General features: G+C 36.7%; 1 long non-coding RNA gene across 1 annotated transcript; it reads right to left on the minus strand.

Moving 5' to 3' along the window:
• Window positions 1-10,091: 10,091 nt before the first annotated feature.
• Window positions 10,092-13,923, minus strand: LOC147557176 (uncharacterized). Its single transcript, XR_015235081.1, has 6 exons — window positions 13,790-13,923; window positions 13,257-13,386; window positions 13,008-13,077; window positions 10,730-12,849; window positions 10,453-10,653; window positions 10,092-10,366 (listed from the first exon to the last, which is right to left on the minus strand). It is a non-coding gene; the product is annotated as an uncharacterized LOC147557176 (long non-coding RNA).
• Between the last annotated feature and the right edge of the window lie 1,638 nt (window positions 13,924-15,561).

Raw genomic sequence — 15,561 nt, forward strand, 5'->3', positions numbered from 1 at the left:
TGTCTCATCTGAATCTCTTAACTCGGGTTAGTTAGTCCAGTTCGAGCAGTTACTCTGATGAATTGTGCGTTTCTCTTGTCCAGGTTCCTTTTACGGAATTGAGCGTGAAAATGGATAAAAACGAGGGAAAGACGACCTAATGATATTTTGGTAATTTGGAGATGATGGTGTTCTGGAAATCTTAGTTCTCCAATGAAAACTAGAGTCCGTAGGCGAAAACGGAAGTGAAATCGAAGTTCGGGTTAGAGAAATAGAGGAGGTCAAAGTTTGGGTCAAGAAATCGATTGACCATGTACTAAGAGGACGCGTGGCACGAATCCAATAGAGCGAAGGGGTTGAATCTGACGAAAACTGGAAACAGTCGGGACACGGACGGGACATCGGTGGGCTGTGAATGTTAGAAACAAATCCTCCTCTGGAAATGATTCCATGTGACTCAAAGCTTGGTACTATCGTATTATCACGAGATCTGACGGACGAGAATAATAGATACTGTTTTGACGTTGCTACACCGAATCATTGCATTCCTCACGCCAGCTGTTAATGACGGGATCTCTGCTAAAATGTTTGTGGACGCAGGGTACTATGATACTCCTTTGATGCGGAACAGAATCCAACGACCCTCACAACGTCCGCTGGTATGTCTTAATCTGAACCGTGCGACACAATTCGTTAAATTACATCGCGAAGCACCACATCGGTGCTTGTACCTGTCACGCGACAGCAAGGAAGCATTCACGTGTTTGACTGGTCAGATACCCAAATTAATGGGGAAATCTCATTAATATCTCGTCTCTACTATTCCTTTCTCTTTTAAACCAGTAAATAGAGATAGAGAGAAATCTTCAGAGTTTATCTTGGGCAAGATTTGGAGAGGTTTTTCGGGTCTATATAACAGAAGGAGAAACAGATTCCAGGGGAGCTCTCGGTTGGCGAAGAAATTAATATACAGTACGAGAGACAGAGAGTTAGAGAATTACTTTAATTTTTTATTCTTATTTGAACCATCACCATCTTTTCTTCTTCTTCTTTTATTGTTTCTTTATTTTTGTGAGAGAAAGAAAGAAACAGAGATTGATAGAGAGGGATTGAGTGATTGTTAGAGAAATTCAAATAAAAAGAGTGATTACCATTTTCTTTATTTTCTTTTTCTGGTTTATCTCTTTTAGTGACAGAGAGAGAGAGAGAGAGAGAGAGAAGAATCAAGTGAGGAAGACGAGAAAACTGGTTGGAAAATTATTTTCCCACGGAGAAACTATTTCCGAGAAGATGAAAAATCAACTTCCCTTACGGCCTGCTTGGTCTGTTTTCCTGGAAAATATTAAAAATAGAAGGAAAATACTTCCCTTAGGGTCTGTTTGGCTGCAACAGGGGAAAATCAGCAAGTAAATTGTGGTTATTCTTTCATGTTTTTCTCGTTCTCTTTCATACTTACTAATTCTTATCTGTTTATCATGAGTAGCTACACTTAATCTAGGGTTAGGATGAAACTTTAGCTATATACGATCAAATGACCATTTTCTCACAACGAATATCTTCGAAATGCGTTTATATTGAAAAAAATTGATTTTTCTCACTTATTTCACGATATATCTTTCATTAGTTATGCTTGTGTTTTGATGTTTCATATTTAGACTAAGTGTCTTTCATGTCTCATGCTTAAGATTTGATAGCTAATAGTTTGATTGTCTTATGAATGTGTGATTGAAATTAAAATATTAGGTGTGTTTGTTCTATGAAAAGTTTAGATTTTCCGAGGTTGGTATAATTGGTTACCTTCTCTTGAGTTATAAAAAGAAGAAGATTTTGAGTTGTTTGATTAGGTCATGATTTATACACGTTAAGGTGGATTCCGAAACCGTAGGTTCTCCCCTTCATAAGTTCCTTGATTATCTTTCAGTTGTTTTAATTAAGTGTGTTATTTTATTGTCTCATAAAAAATTCAATCTCGAAGAAAACCATTTTAGTTATAAGATTTAGAATAGGTTAACTTAGTCTCTGTGGATTGACCTCGGTCTTACCGAGATATTACTTGACACCCTTATACTTGCGGGTGGTGACCTTTTAGGTGTAACCTTTTAGGCCCATCACATAATGAGCCTGTATTCCCACAAAAGCGTGTCATTCGTAGAAAGAAACAATTTTATGACGATACCAGTGCCACAAATGAAACGACTCAAATAACAAAAGAATCATTGATCAAAGTCGTATTTCATTGAATACTAGGTTTGAGCAGTTTCAAGAATATGACAAAAAGTTTTGGTTTCTATTTGATCTGAAAAGATTCACTACTGCGGATGATAAATGCTCTAAAGATTATTGTCTCAAACTTGAAGGTTATTTGAAGCATGAAATGCAATATGATATTGATGGATCTCAACTGTTTGCGGAACTCAAAGTCTTAAAAGTGATTTTACCAAGTGGTAAGAAGCGATTGAAGTGCTTAATTTTATTAGTTCTAATTCTAGAGAACTAAATTTTCCAAATGCTTGGATTTCTTACAAGATTTTATTAACTATACCCGTTACAGTAGCCTCTGCTGGGAGAATTTTTTCTAAGCTAAAGTTTATCAAGTCTTACCTCCGCTGCACCATATCACAAGAGAGATTGAACAGATTAGCTATGTTATCAATTGAACAAGATATGACGGAAGAACTGTACTATGAACAATTAATTAGTAACTTTCTCAAAAAGCAAGAAGAATGTTTTCAAAATATATTTAGCTCATCTCTATATATGTATATTGGATAACCTGTTATTTAATAAATAAGTTGAGGTTTACATTTTTTTTTGTAAAACTTTTCATACCTATATATTTGTTATGATAAAAGTTATTCTTTAATAATTAGTATATGAAGGGCTCCATATTTTACTTCGCTTTAGGCCTCCCAACTACTTCGGTCGGTGTTGTGTGGAATGTCCGAACTGAAGTTCACTATCATACTTTTAATAGTGGTGATAACCTGTTCATTCTCTCTATCCTCAATGCAGAAACAATATCGAAGTAAAGTAAACTGCTTGTTAGGATTGAGCTTTAAAAAATAATTTTTCCGTATGTTAATGCTCTTGTTTTTCTATACCTCGGTCTATTTTATCAAGTAGAGTAGATGGAAAGATACAATAATTCTTTTTTTTTACAGGTCCTCATGGAACAATTACTTATGATGCTTCGGGCATAAAATTTACAAAAAAAAAAAAAACTCATTTGGATGATGGTTCAAGGTTCCAGCTTTTAGATCTATTTCTTTACATTCTAGATTGATTCTATTTCACTCTAACTTTGTCTTCCAATTATTTTTAGGCTATTTTGAAGTGGGAATAGTGTATATGGCCATGCCTTTATCGTTGAATGCGTTGAATATAAATAGATAATAAAGAGGAGTTACCGAGGATTTCAAAATCCTGCATCAAACATCTTTCGTATCGATACGGTAAAGAATTGTTCCTGGGATGTTGGCGATGAATGTGTAATCAAAATTTGGGATATTGACAATAATAAAATTTTGATTACACGTTCATCAACAACAACCCAAAATCGATTTTTGGCTATTTTGATGTGGAAGACGTCTAATACAATAATTTGAAATCCTCGATAACTCCTCTTCGGTATCCTTTTATATTAATCCCATTCAACGATATAGGCATCGCCATATACCCTGATCCCACTTAGAAATACCCAAAAATAGTTTTTTTTTTTTTTTTTTTTTTTTGATGAAGGAAAATAACATTACTAAACAAGCAAATACAAAGAGTTTTAGCGTACTGCCGAAATAAAAGAGGGTATTACATTCCACACTTTACTATGACCATATCTTCTACCCCATTTTGCTAGCGCATCTGCCTGAGCGTTGCAATCCCTAGGAACGAAGGTGAATATCACACCGTCAAATTTGTTTATGAGTTCTTTAACTTGTTGCATATTCTTCTTGGATTGCCAGTGAAGGCCAACATTTTGACCATTGATGAAAAGTATAAGAGCTTGATTATCACTTTCGATGTGTGCATGAGTGATCTTCAACTCTATGGCCCATTTAACACTGAATAATATGGCAATACTTTCACATTCTTCCGCATTCTGACATCGAACTGAGTCTGCTGCTGCAATAATAAAAACAGAGTCTTCATCTCTGACGATACAACCTATGCCGGCTGGTTCTGTGCTGCTAGAAAAAGATGCGTCGACGTTAAGTTTTATGAATGGTGTCGATGGAGGGCTCCATGTTTGTTGCTTAGTTTTTTCCCTGCATTTGTTAGTGATAATAGATTCAATCTTAAGAGGCGTAATAGATGTGTTATTTATCCTGTCAATCATTTATTTCGGACATTGTTTCTTTGTGGTGAAGCAATTTTCGCAACGAGCTTTCCAAATAAACCACAAAATTTTAGCGTATAGTAGGGTCAAATCTTCATCTAGAGTTTTCCATTCATGGATCCATTGGTTGGTGGTGGCGATTTGATCTGTTCGTACCTGAAAGTGAAACCATATAGCTTTCGCGAACGTGCAGTGAAGCATGACATGATCTAATGTTTCATTATCGTTGCAATTTATACAAGAGAACTGGTTTCCAATGTATTTACCTATTTTTGCCTTCACTGGTAGTCCATTAGTGCAGCATTTCCACAGAAATAATTTAACACGTGGAATAGTGTTCATATTCCATATAAAAAACCAGTCGGTTGGATCCTGCGTAAGATTCGTACTACCTGTTCGCAGATAATTATACATAGATTTAATCGAAAAATTACCTGATTTTGTTAGCGTCCACATGGGTTTGTCTTCTTGATTGCTTTGAATGTTTATGCTTAGGATTGAGCTGCAGATATCACTGGTAAAACAACTATGTAACATGTTAGTATTCCAGGTATTGTTATCTATAAGTTGCGCTACCCATTCAAGGTTAGATGCATTGTGGTTAGTAATAGGAGGAGGGTGATTAGGGATCCAGTAGTCCTGCCAAATGTTAATATTCTCTCCTTTGTTGATGTCCCAAAAAATTAGACTCTGCATCTGATTGAACTGTTTATTGATGGATTTCCAGGGCCAAGAGTGGCCAGCTTTAGGAGGTGTGGGTTTATGAGACTTTGGAAAATATTTGCCCTTAAGAATTTTAACCCACACCGCATTGGGATTGTTAATAAGACGCCAGTTTATCTTGTTAAGGAAGGCTTGATTGTCAAGATGAGGAAGACGAAAACCAAGTCCCCCAAATTTGCGCGGCTTGCAAATGGTGGACCAGTTGAGAGTATGGAAGGTTTTGGATTTTCCCCACCAGAAAGTCCTTTGGATGGACTCAATGCTGTTGCATATGCCTTTAGGAATGGCAAAGCATTGCATTTGGTATCGGGGAACGACCGCTGCTATAGTTGAAATGACTACCGAGCGACCTGCCTGAGATAGAAGGTGAGTTTGCCATTTAGCAAGCTTATTCTTAATCTGAGAAAGAAGGGGTTGAAACGCCGACTTTTTGTTTTTGTTAATGAAGAGATTAGTGCCCAGGTATTTGTTACCCGCAGAAGAGTAATGGACTTTGAGTTCGCGGATGATTATACGTTTAAATTTGGGCTGAGAATTTTTGGAGAAAAAGATATTAGATTTAGAATAGTTTATCATCTAACCTGACGCATCACTGAATTCTTTAAGAATGAGTTTAAGATTGTGGATGTTATCAAGCGAATTCTGCCCGAAGATGATACAATCATCAGCGAAAAGAAGATGCTTGATGGTGAGCCCTGAATTAGGAATAGGGAAACCTATGAAGGCAGAATTATTGTTCTGCTTCTCAAGAAGCCGACTGAGACCCTCCATGGCAATCGCAAACAAGAAAGGCGAAAGAGGGTCCCCCTGACGAATACCACGACTAACATTAAATGTTAAGCCCGGACGCCCATTAATGAGGACAGCCATAGAGCTAGTCGTAAGGCAAGTGCTAATGAGATTAATCCAACTAGGGTGGAACCCCATCATATTCATAACCTTCGCCAAATAATTCCATTCTATCCGATCAAAAGCTTTGGACATGTCTAATTTAAGGCCAAAATAACTTTTCGCTCCTTTGTTCTTCTTATAGGAATGAATAATCTCTTGACTAATAATAATATTATCCGTGATTTGTCTACCCGGAACGTAGGCCGCTTGAAAAGGGGAGATGATCTCAGTTAAAATAGGTTTGAGCCTAGCAAGGATTTTGGTAATGATTTTATAAGTGGTGTTAAGAAGGCTAATAGGTCTATAATCAGCTGGGGATTGAGGAGTTTTAGTTTTAGGAAGAAGACATATATGAGTGTGATTAGCCATAACCGGGAGGGAGGCCTCCCTGAAGAAGAGAGAAACCATGTGGATAATGTCTTCCTTGACTGTATCCCAGTTGGCCTGGTAGAAAAGAGGAGGATAGCCATCAGGGCCAGGGGCTGCTCCAGGTTTAAGGGAGAAAGTAGCCTTCTTGATTTCCTCTTCTTCAGGGATCTTGGTAAGTTCCTCATTCTGAAAATAAGTAATCTGAGTTGTGAAGCACTCAGAGAGATTATCAGACCAAGCAGAACCTGCTGAAGTGGAAATATTCTGAAGGTGGTTAGAAAAAATGTTGGAGATCTCAGCCTCGTCATTAGTCCACGAGTTATCATTGATTTTGATGGAATGAATTTGATTTTTGCGGTTTCTAGTAGTAGCTTTCGCGTGGAAGTACTGAGTGTTCCTATCTCCTAAGTTGATATTAGAGATTCTCGATTTTTCCTTCCATAGGCTCTCTTGTTGTAGAAGAAGGGTTTCAATCTTCGTAAAGGTGTCCTTGAAATTATCCGCATCAGAGATAGATTGCAACTGAAGGGTGAGGCTCTTGATGTTATTGTCAATATGGCCAAAAACTTCCTTATTCCATTTAGAGAGCTTGATGGCAAGAGAGTTGAGCTTAGTTTGTATAGGATTAGGAAGAGTGATCCAGTTGGTTTTGATGAACTGAGCACAATTTGGATGAGACATCCAGGTACGAATGAATTTGAAAGGTCTACGACCCAAAGAAGAATTAGGTTTAGTGGTAAGTAAGATAGGATTGTGATCAGAACCAAGGGTAGGAAGATGAGTGAGTTTAGTCTGGGGATAAATGGTGAGCCACCTATAGTTAACTAAGGCTCTGTCAAGCCTCTCTTGAATGAGGTTCCCAGTGAATTGCCTATTAGACCAGGTGTACGGATTGCCCACATAGCCAATGTCATGAAGGCCTAAATCATTAATAGTTTGCTTATTCTGAGAGATAGTAGTATGAGAGACAATATTACCTCCTAGCTTCTCGGATTGATCAAAAATGCAGTTCATGTCACCTATAACAATCCAAGGGTTGGTATTCTCATAAGCAGTGTGAGCCAAAGTCTCCCAAGGCTTCATATTGTTTTTATTATACGGGCACCCATAGAATCCTGTAAGATAGAAAATATTATTATTTCCTTCTTGGGTGCCTTTCACATGAACCATATTGTTGTCTGAGTATATGATCTCGATGTCAAATTGGGGAGACCAGAACAGAACTAGCCCCCCAGCTTTATTGATCGGCTCCACAACATGTTTCTCGTATATATTATTAAGGTTGAGAATTTTGTCGATATTAGTATTGATACATTTGGTCTCCGAGAGGAAAACAAAGTCCGGGTTATTCTCTTTTATCAGCCTACTAAGATGCTTACGGTTAGCAAAATTGCCACAACCTCGAACATTCCAGGCAAGGATTGAGAGGTCCATGAGACGGTCAAAAGGGCACTCTAGGTCACAAGACAAAGAAAGAAACTAAGGGCCACAACCACACCTAACCACAAGGGGCTGCCCTCAATAGGAAAGCAACCCACAACAGAAGACAAAATATAATCCACCTGGTGAATGGGCTCAAAAGGCCACAACAGGAGTCAATAAATAACCCGCAACGAAACTAACCCGCACTGGTCAAATGGGCCCTAAAGGCCACAAAGCAAAGATAATGCTGAAGGCCACCTCAACTACTCCCAAACACCAGCAGACAGAAAAGGAAAACAGAAGAAGACACAAGAGAAAGAAACTAAGCAAAATACACTTAGCCTGAGAGATAAGAGAAGAAGATGAAACAGTAATACAACTAGAAATAGCAGAGAAACTAAATAACTAAGAACAGAAAAGAAATTAGCAAACAAAAACTGACAAGGGATGTAAAACTAGAATCACAGTCTGAATAATATCTCTAAAGGGACTACAGCAAATTAGAAGACTGAAACTGAGGTGTCTAGACCAAACCAAGGAGTATCAACAGACAATCAAAATAAGGTCTAAAAGGACTGCTAAGGCTACTGGACCTGCAAAGGCCACACAAAAGAAATAACAGAAAGCTAGACCAAGCACATGAATATCAACAGACAAGACCTAGAAATAGTACTACCAAAAATCGAACACCCTAAAACTAACCAACAACACGACCAAACAAGACAATATCTGAGTCTAAACTTACAACTGAAACTAAACTACTAAATATTACTAGTCCATAGAAGAAAAATTTATCTAGCATAGATCAAGCATGATAATAAAACGAAAATAAATATAAGACCCGAAGATTAGCATGATGACTATACCACAGAAGAAAACAATAAACTAGTAGGTTCTTCTAGAGCCCAAACTTAGAGGTGCTATAACAGAAGAAGAATCTAGGACTACTAATGCAAGACAGGAGAGAAAATGATCAAATTAAAACTGAAAATAGGTATGTATAATATGTATAATATGCTAGCTACCAGAAAGGAGAATGAAAACTGAACTATGATAGACTAAGTTTGGCCAGTAACACCAAGAAATCAGAGTTGCATAGCAGGTGAAACAAATCAAACAAGAAGGGTATGCATTGGATAAAGGAATCAGGAAAACAATAAGATCTAATACTAAGTAATTATAGGAGTCCGAATTAAAAGTAGACAAAGAAAAAGTAGGAGGATAGCTAAGGGAACTTCCCTGCGGTTTCTTACTGCTGTTGGAGAAAGAAGAATCAGTGATTTATATGTCCGATTTGAGTCGCCGCTCCTTCGAATCTAGGCCAACTTGAGTGCAAGAGACCGAACTGTATAGTTAGCCTTTATTTGTTGGGTCTTCTTCTCTTCCCCGCCTTTGATTTGTGGTAGGAGAAACTGTGTCTTGATTATGGATTAGTGGGTATTTCAGTCTGGATCTAAGAAAAATAGTTTAGACATTTTTCCTAAATCTATCTATCTTCGAAGCTTTGATTTGTGTTGAGAGAGAGTCTGAGTGTACCTATTAAAAACAGTTGATGTTGTGGATCTATGAGATGTTCTAAGGCTGATTTGCGATGAGATTATTGTCGATTAGGATTTGATGAGGTTCATGAAGGTTAGGGTTTGATGGAAAGAAGAGAAAGTGAAAAACCTAGAAAAGGTGACGTCAGTCGGGACACTCTCACTCCTAAAAAAATCAAAAACCCACCCAAAAATAGTTTAAAGACAAAGTTAGTGTGAAATACAAACAATCTAGAATGTAAACAAAATGTCCAAAAGATAGAAACTTGAACAATTATCAGAACAAAAATTCTATTGGGTCCGAAATGCAGTCCGTCCTGGGTCCGATTTGCTGACATGGCATGCCACGTCAGCAAATCAGACAAGTTGGGTTAAAAATAGATATTTTTGAGTTTAGTCCCTAAATTATTTCGCTTCGGTCCCTATTCCCAACAGAAGTGACGTTTCGTCCCTGCAGAAAATCAAAAGCTGCGGCCAGATTTTGGCTTTATTTTGTTCTTTTGCTTAGGTCCCTGCTTCCGGTAGAAGTGATTTTTGGTCCCTGCAGGAATTGAAAAAGCTTTTAAGATTTTGCCTTCCTTTTCTTCTTTTGCTTTTTATTTGTTTTGAGAAAACCAAACTTACGGTAATGCTTTATAAGACTGCATATCTATATTACCCATATTTCTTTTAAACTTACTCATCAATCCATCAAAAAACAAATGTTAATTGAACTAACTCATTTACTAAGTATGAATGTTATATAATTGTTTAGTGAAATTACAAAAATAAATTGAACCAAAAATAAATTAAATGAAATATTATATTGAATCAAGTAATAAAATTGGATCGAGTTATAAATCGAATCAAGTTATAAATTGAATTAAGTAATAAATCGAATCAAGCATCTCCATCTGAATATTCTAAAACTAAAAAACCGAATTGGACAAAAGACTAATACTCTATTGCTTTTATAATAGAATCTAAAGAGAAGTTCAACTTTGTACAACTTCAAGCAACCCTACTCATCCCCAAACTCAAAATTCAATGTATTAACATCACCAATAGCTCCGCTTGGAATATAATAATTGTATTCAGGACGATAAACTCTCATCAATAACTCTATGTTAGACTGCACATATAACATCAAACAAAATTATTATGGGATCCAATCATCACTATGAACTAACAAATAAATAGATAAACAATAGACATTACCAATTGATCATTTCGTGTGGAGTTACAACCAGAATTCACAACACTCTTTTGAGTAGGCATTTGGTGAAGTGTCTGAACCAGATCACATGAGGGTATGGGATCGGATGTGGGAATGGGATCACATGTAGGCATTGGATCACATGTAGGCATTGGATCACATATAGGCATGGGATCACATGTTAGCATCGAAGAGCCGGCAGACTACAAACATATAGAGTTACAAGTTACCAAATGATGAATATAACGTAAATGATTATAGAAATGTAATTAATTATACCTTCTTCCTGAACTTGTAAGTCTTCTTCTGTAATATTTTTTCTCGAGGACGACCCTTTGATTTAGAATACACAGGATCACGGATGTCAACCCGTACATTGGCTTCACAGTCAACAATATAACTCGATCCCCTAAACCCCGGGCTTTTAACTTTACTCGCAAATGCTTCATAACATTTTTTCTTCAACTTATATTTGATTATCCATTGTCATAAATGGGAAGTACTTTTTTCATCAACCGCTGCAATATCGGCCAATTCTGTTAACTCTTTACACAAACTGTCATAACGTTGTTGGTGAGGTGTAGTATCCCAAATTCCATAGTTCACGCTAATCTTGGTGTGGCACCTTCTCACATCCTTTCTCCATCTCCTTAGAATGTATTTATCGAGAATAACTTCTACTTCGTTTCTACATAATACCACAAGTGAATGTCGGCACAATATTTCCCTAAACTCAAATAAAGTACATTCGCAATTTATCTCGCATGTACCCGGATGATATGAAACATTAAAAGTATACTTTCTATTTTTTCCACGAATGTTCTTCTACTCTACAACGACATATTCAAAAACTTCACCAGATTCTCTAACTTGCTCTAAGGAACATGATAATTTTCCAATCATTTCCTTAAATTTATCAAGCGTGTATACACTTTTCATTTGTATTTCAATGTTAAAAGGAGTCACACATTCAAGCTCAAATGAATATGACAAAAAATTGGCTTTAGACTCTTTTTCAATCTTGTCCTTTAAAGCAACATTATACTGTTCAACGAAAAGCTTTAACATGGTTTTAGAGTTCACATACCCGTCAAAGAAAGCATTCATACTTTCACTACGTTGAGTACTAGACATTCCTGCCTAAAAGTATCTTTTCACATATGCGGGGACCCATCGTTCTTTTTCACCATAGAGATCATTCAACCAGCTGTTATCCTTTAAACCATATTTCTCTATCACACTTCTCCACGCACTCTCAAACTCTTCCGGACTAAATATATCGTATATAACATCATGCAGATCAGAGCTTATAGAGTGATATTGTTTATGGCTACCAAATTTTGAAGGAATCTTCTTCATTATATGCCAAATACACAATCGATGTCTTGTAGTTGGAAAGACAACCTCAATAGCACTTTTCATAGCTTTATCTTGGTCGGTAATAATGTCGATGGGGGGCACGACCATCCATACAAGAAAGCCATGTCTTAAACAACCAAATAAAAGATTCCTTGTCTTCATAAGATAATAAACCAGATCCAAGTAGAATTGATTGTCCATGCTGGTTAACACCAACAAATGGAGCAAAAGGAAGTCTGTATTTATTTGTAAGATAAGTAGTATCGAAGGTCACAACATCTCCAAATTCTGTGTACGCCTCTCTATTCCTTCTATCTGCCCAAAATACATTATGCAACCATCCTCATCTAAATCTATACTGAATACAAACCCATTGTTTTATCTTTGCATAGTGAGAAAGTATTGTTGGATCGCTGCACTGTCTCCTTCACCAAGACGTAATCTCCTCACTTTTTCTATGTAATTCCTTGCATCTTTTTCTAGGAATGTCATATTCTCATGTCCACCTGCTGCAACCACATGTTGTCTATAACTTTGATTCACTTTAATTCCTGCTAAGTTTGAGATTTCAAGTTGTCTTTTGATATGTGGCTTTATCCACCTATTACATCTATAATAACGGGCTTTTCCAGGACTAAGATCATGATTGTGATCTAGACGAACGACAGTAATGGTCCAGTTTCCATTATCTTTTAACTTGGCAACCATTTTAACCTTACAACCTTTTTTAATAGCAGGTTGTGGTCGAGCTAGATTTTGTCATTGAGATTTATTTTTACCACCTCTTCCACACGCTATTGACGCATATCTCAATTGCTCATTGATTTTTTTTCATAGATTTCTTTCTCACTGGGAATCCAACTTTTCTGGCATAGCGAAGACAACATTCATAAAATTCTTCAACACTAGAGAATTCCATCCCACTCGTTGGCACTTTTACATTTTGATCATCCTTTGTTTCCCATGTAACATCGTTTTGTTTTGTTCCCCCTCTGACATTATCTCACAAACATCAGTGTCATCAGTATTTGGGTGCATTTCTGTATACAACATCACATTAAGAAAAATATTCACTAAGACTCATTCCCTAATTTGTACCTAAATTTTGCAAACACTGAAGTTTTTGTTTGTATCTAGAATTCACTAAATTTCATTAAAAACTACAACTTACTAGCACGCTGATGACACGTAATCTTACCTACTGTAGAGGATGACATGCTGGTGAAGATGGATAAGCCATAATATAGGAAGCAGTCGAACATAAAATTCTAAAATGTGACAAAAAAAGATAATTAGATTTTATAGACCGAGCCTAACAACCAACAAACATCGGGTAAATCTGGAGCCTTACACGCAAATATGATGAAATTGAAAACAAGGACAAAATTTTATAATTTAATCCTATTTGACAAGAAGTAATAACCTTTTATTGAATAAAAAATCTTACCCGTAATGCTCTTCGTTGTTCTTACTCCAAAATATCAAAGACTGGAAAAAGTAACAATTATAACTGCACCAAAAAACATAACTAGGGTTTCTTTGGTGAGTCCTTTTCCTGGTTCCATTCAATTTAGGTCCTAAAAAAAGTTAATCAGTTCATGAATTCTAGGTTTACAACAGTTTTTGGATGTTATTTTAAGTATTAAATTTTGTTAAACATCATTAAATCATCAAGACATTTCTATCATATATTCTCCATTTTCTTCAATTCATAGTAATTGTTCTTCAATTCATAGTTTTCATTATTTTATTCAAACAAAATGGAAGAACTAAGTGTATTCACTAGTTCCTTCATATAATCACTCAGAGAGGATTGGTTCTAACAAATCAATCATTGAATAAAATTGATTATAATATTTCTGTTGATAATCAATTCAAACCAACTAGAGAAGAAACAAAAGAGAAAAATCGTATAGAAGAAGTAGGGAACAATGGATGAAGATGTTATGAAGGGAAAAAAACTAAATAAAATCGTTTTACCTGATGTCTTGATGTATGAAGATGAAGAAAACACACTTGAAAAACCCCGCACAACCCCTGCCTTCTTCGATTCGGAGGAAAGCTGATGTCAGAAGGGAAATAGAAAACTCTCATGCCTGCCCAAAAACTAGGGCAAAAGAGTCTTGCTAATTTTTGGCTCCTAAAAACAAGGCTTGATCTTGGCCACTACGTCATCTTGGGTGAAGATTGATAACTACTTCAGGGATGGCACGTCAATAAGATTAGTTTTAGAAGGACTAAAAACTAATTTCGTATTTTCTAACTGAATGGATGTACAATGGGTCTGATCTGGTGACGTGGCATGCCACGTCAACAAATCAGACCCAGGACGGACTGCATTTAGGACCCAATAGAATTTTTGTTATCAAAGATCCATTTTGCTAACAAAATGTGCCATCATCTCCAAGAGTCTGATCGAGATTTATCTTCAAGAGTCTCCTCATAATAAAGCTCACTGGCGTAATTAAATGAAGACTCTTGGTGATAACTTCCACTGTACATACTAGTATCATACCTGCCTCTAAAGTCATTGGTCTCAGAATAGTGTGGACTATAAGGTCTCTCATATATATTTGTTGTCGGACCATATCCATCACTAATTTGGCCATCTCTATACATTTGTCGGTATTCTCCTAATGTCATACGAGATCGATAAGGTTCTGATCTACTCCACTCACTTATCGGACCGTCTCTACACATTCGTTGATAATCTCCAAATGTGATACCAGGTCGGTAAGGCTCGTTTCTACTCATCTGTTGGTACTCTCCTAAGGTCATACCAGGTCGGTTATGCTCAACTTGTCTATTCCCCTCGTTAATTCGTTGATAATCTCTTAGACTCATACCAGGTCGATTAAGCTCATTTCTACGCAACTGCTGGTCTTCTCTCAAGGTCATATCAGGTCGGGTAATGACGGGCCCCTTTAGATCAAGGACATCATCATCAACAGGGTACGTCCAACCATTAGAAAAACGTGCCATGATCTCTAAAGTATTCAAGATGGTAAGGCACGATCACAAGATGAAAACTGACACTTACAAAACTAAACTTGATTCCTTTCTTTCGGTCCTATGATTTTTTTAGTTTTTGTTTTTGTTTTTGTTTTTGTTTTTTTTTTTAGTCAAAAACCGAGGAAGCACTACTAAGATCTTAGAAGGAAAACAACCACAATCAAGCTGACTCAACCAAGCAACCTAAACAAAATCTAGACGACAAACAGGTTGGTCAATTTCACTTAAAAGTCTAGACAGCTCCTACCTTGTTACAAAGCTTGAACTATGAATGTTATGAGGGTTACTCCGTCAAACTACTATGGTCAAACAATTCTTGAAGACAACCAACGATAAATGTTTTGATAACCGTCCTACCTTGGGTAACATTTCCTCTTCTCGAGGCGACCCTTTTAAAGAATTGAGTGACACTTCCCTTTTAGGAATGCTCAAATAAAAATCGAGTTCCTGAATTGTTTCAAAGATCCTATGAGCTCGATACCGTAGAGGCTGATGTCTAAAGAAGAACCCAACCTAAAGAGCCCCCTGTTCGAGCTTAAAAGAGAAGATGATGTACACCTCTGTTTCCCTCTTTATTTTATAGAGTGAAGCAGAAACCGAACCAGTACCTCTCTCTCTCTCATAAATTTTGTTGTTATATCTCAAATCTTTATTTCCATTCTCTGAAATGTTATCTATTTTATGCTCTATTGACTCCTTCTGTGATCAGTCCATAAAACTTTCCATCTCTCAGTAAATCC

The sequence above is a fragment of the Eschscholzia californica genome, unplaced genomic scaffold (assembly GCF_041429995.1).
Source record: "Eschscholzia californica isolate CP2 unplaced genomic scaffold, dmEscCali1.0.p SCAF_2, whole genome shotgun sequence".
NCBI classification, from domain to species: Eukaryota; Viridiplantae; Streptophyta; class Magnoliopsida; order Ranunculales; family Papaveraceae; genus Eschscholzia; species Eschscholzia californica.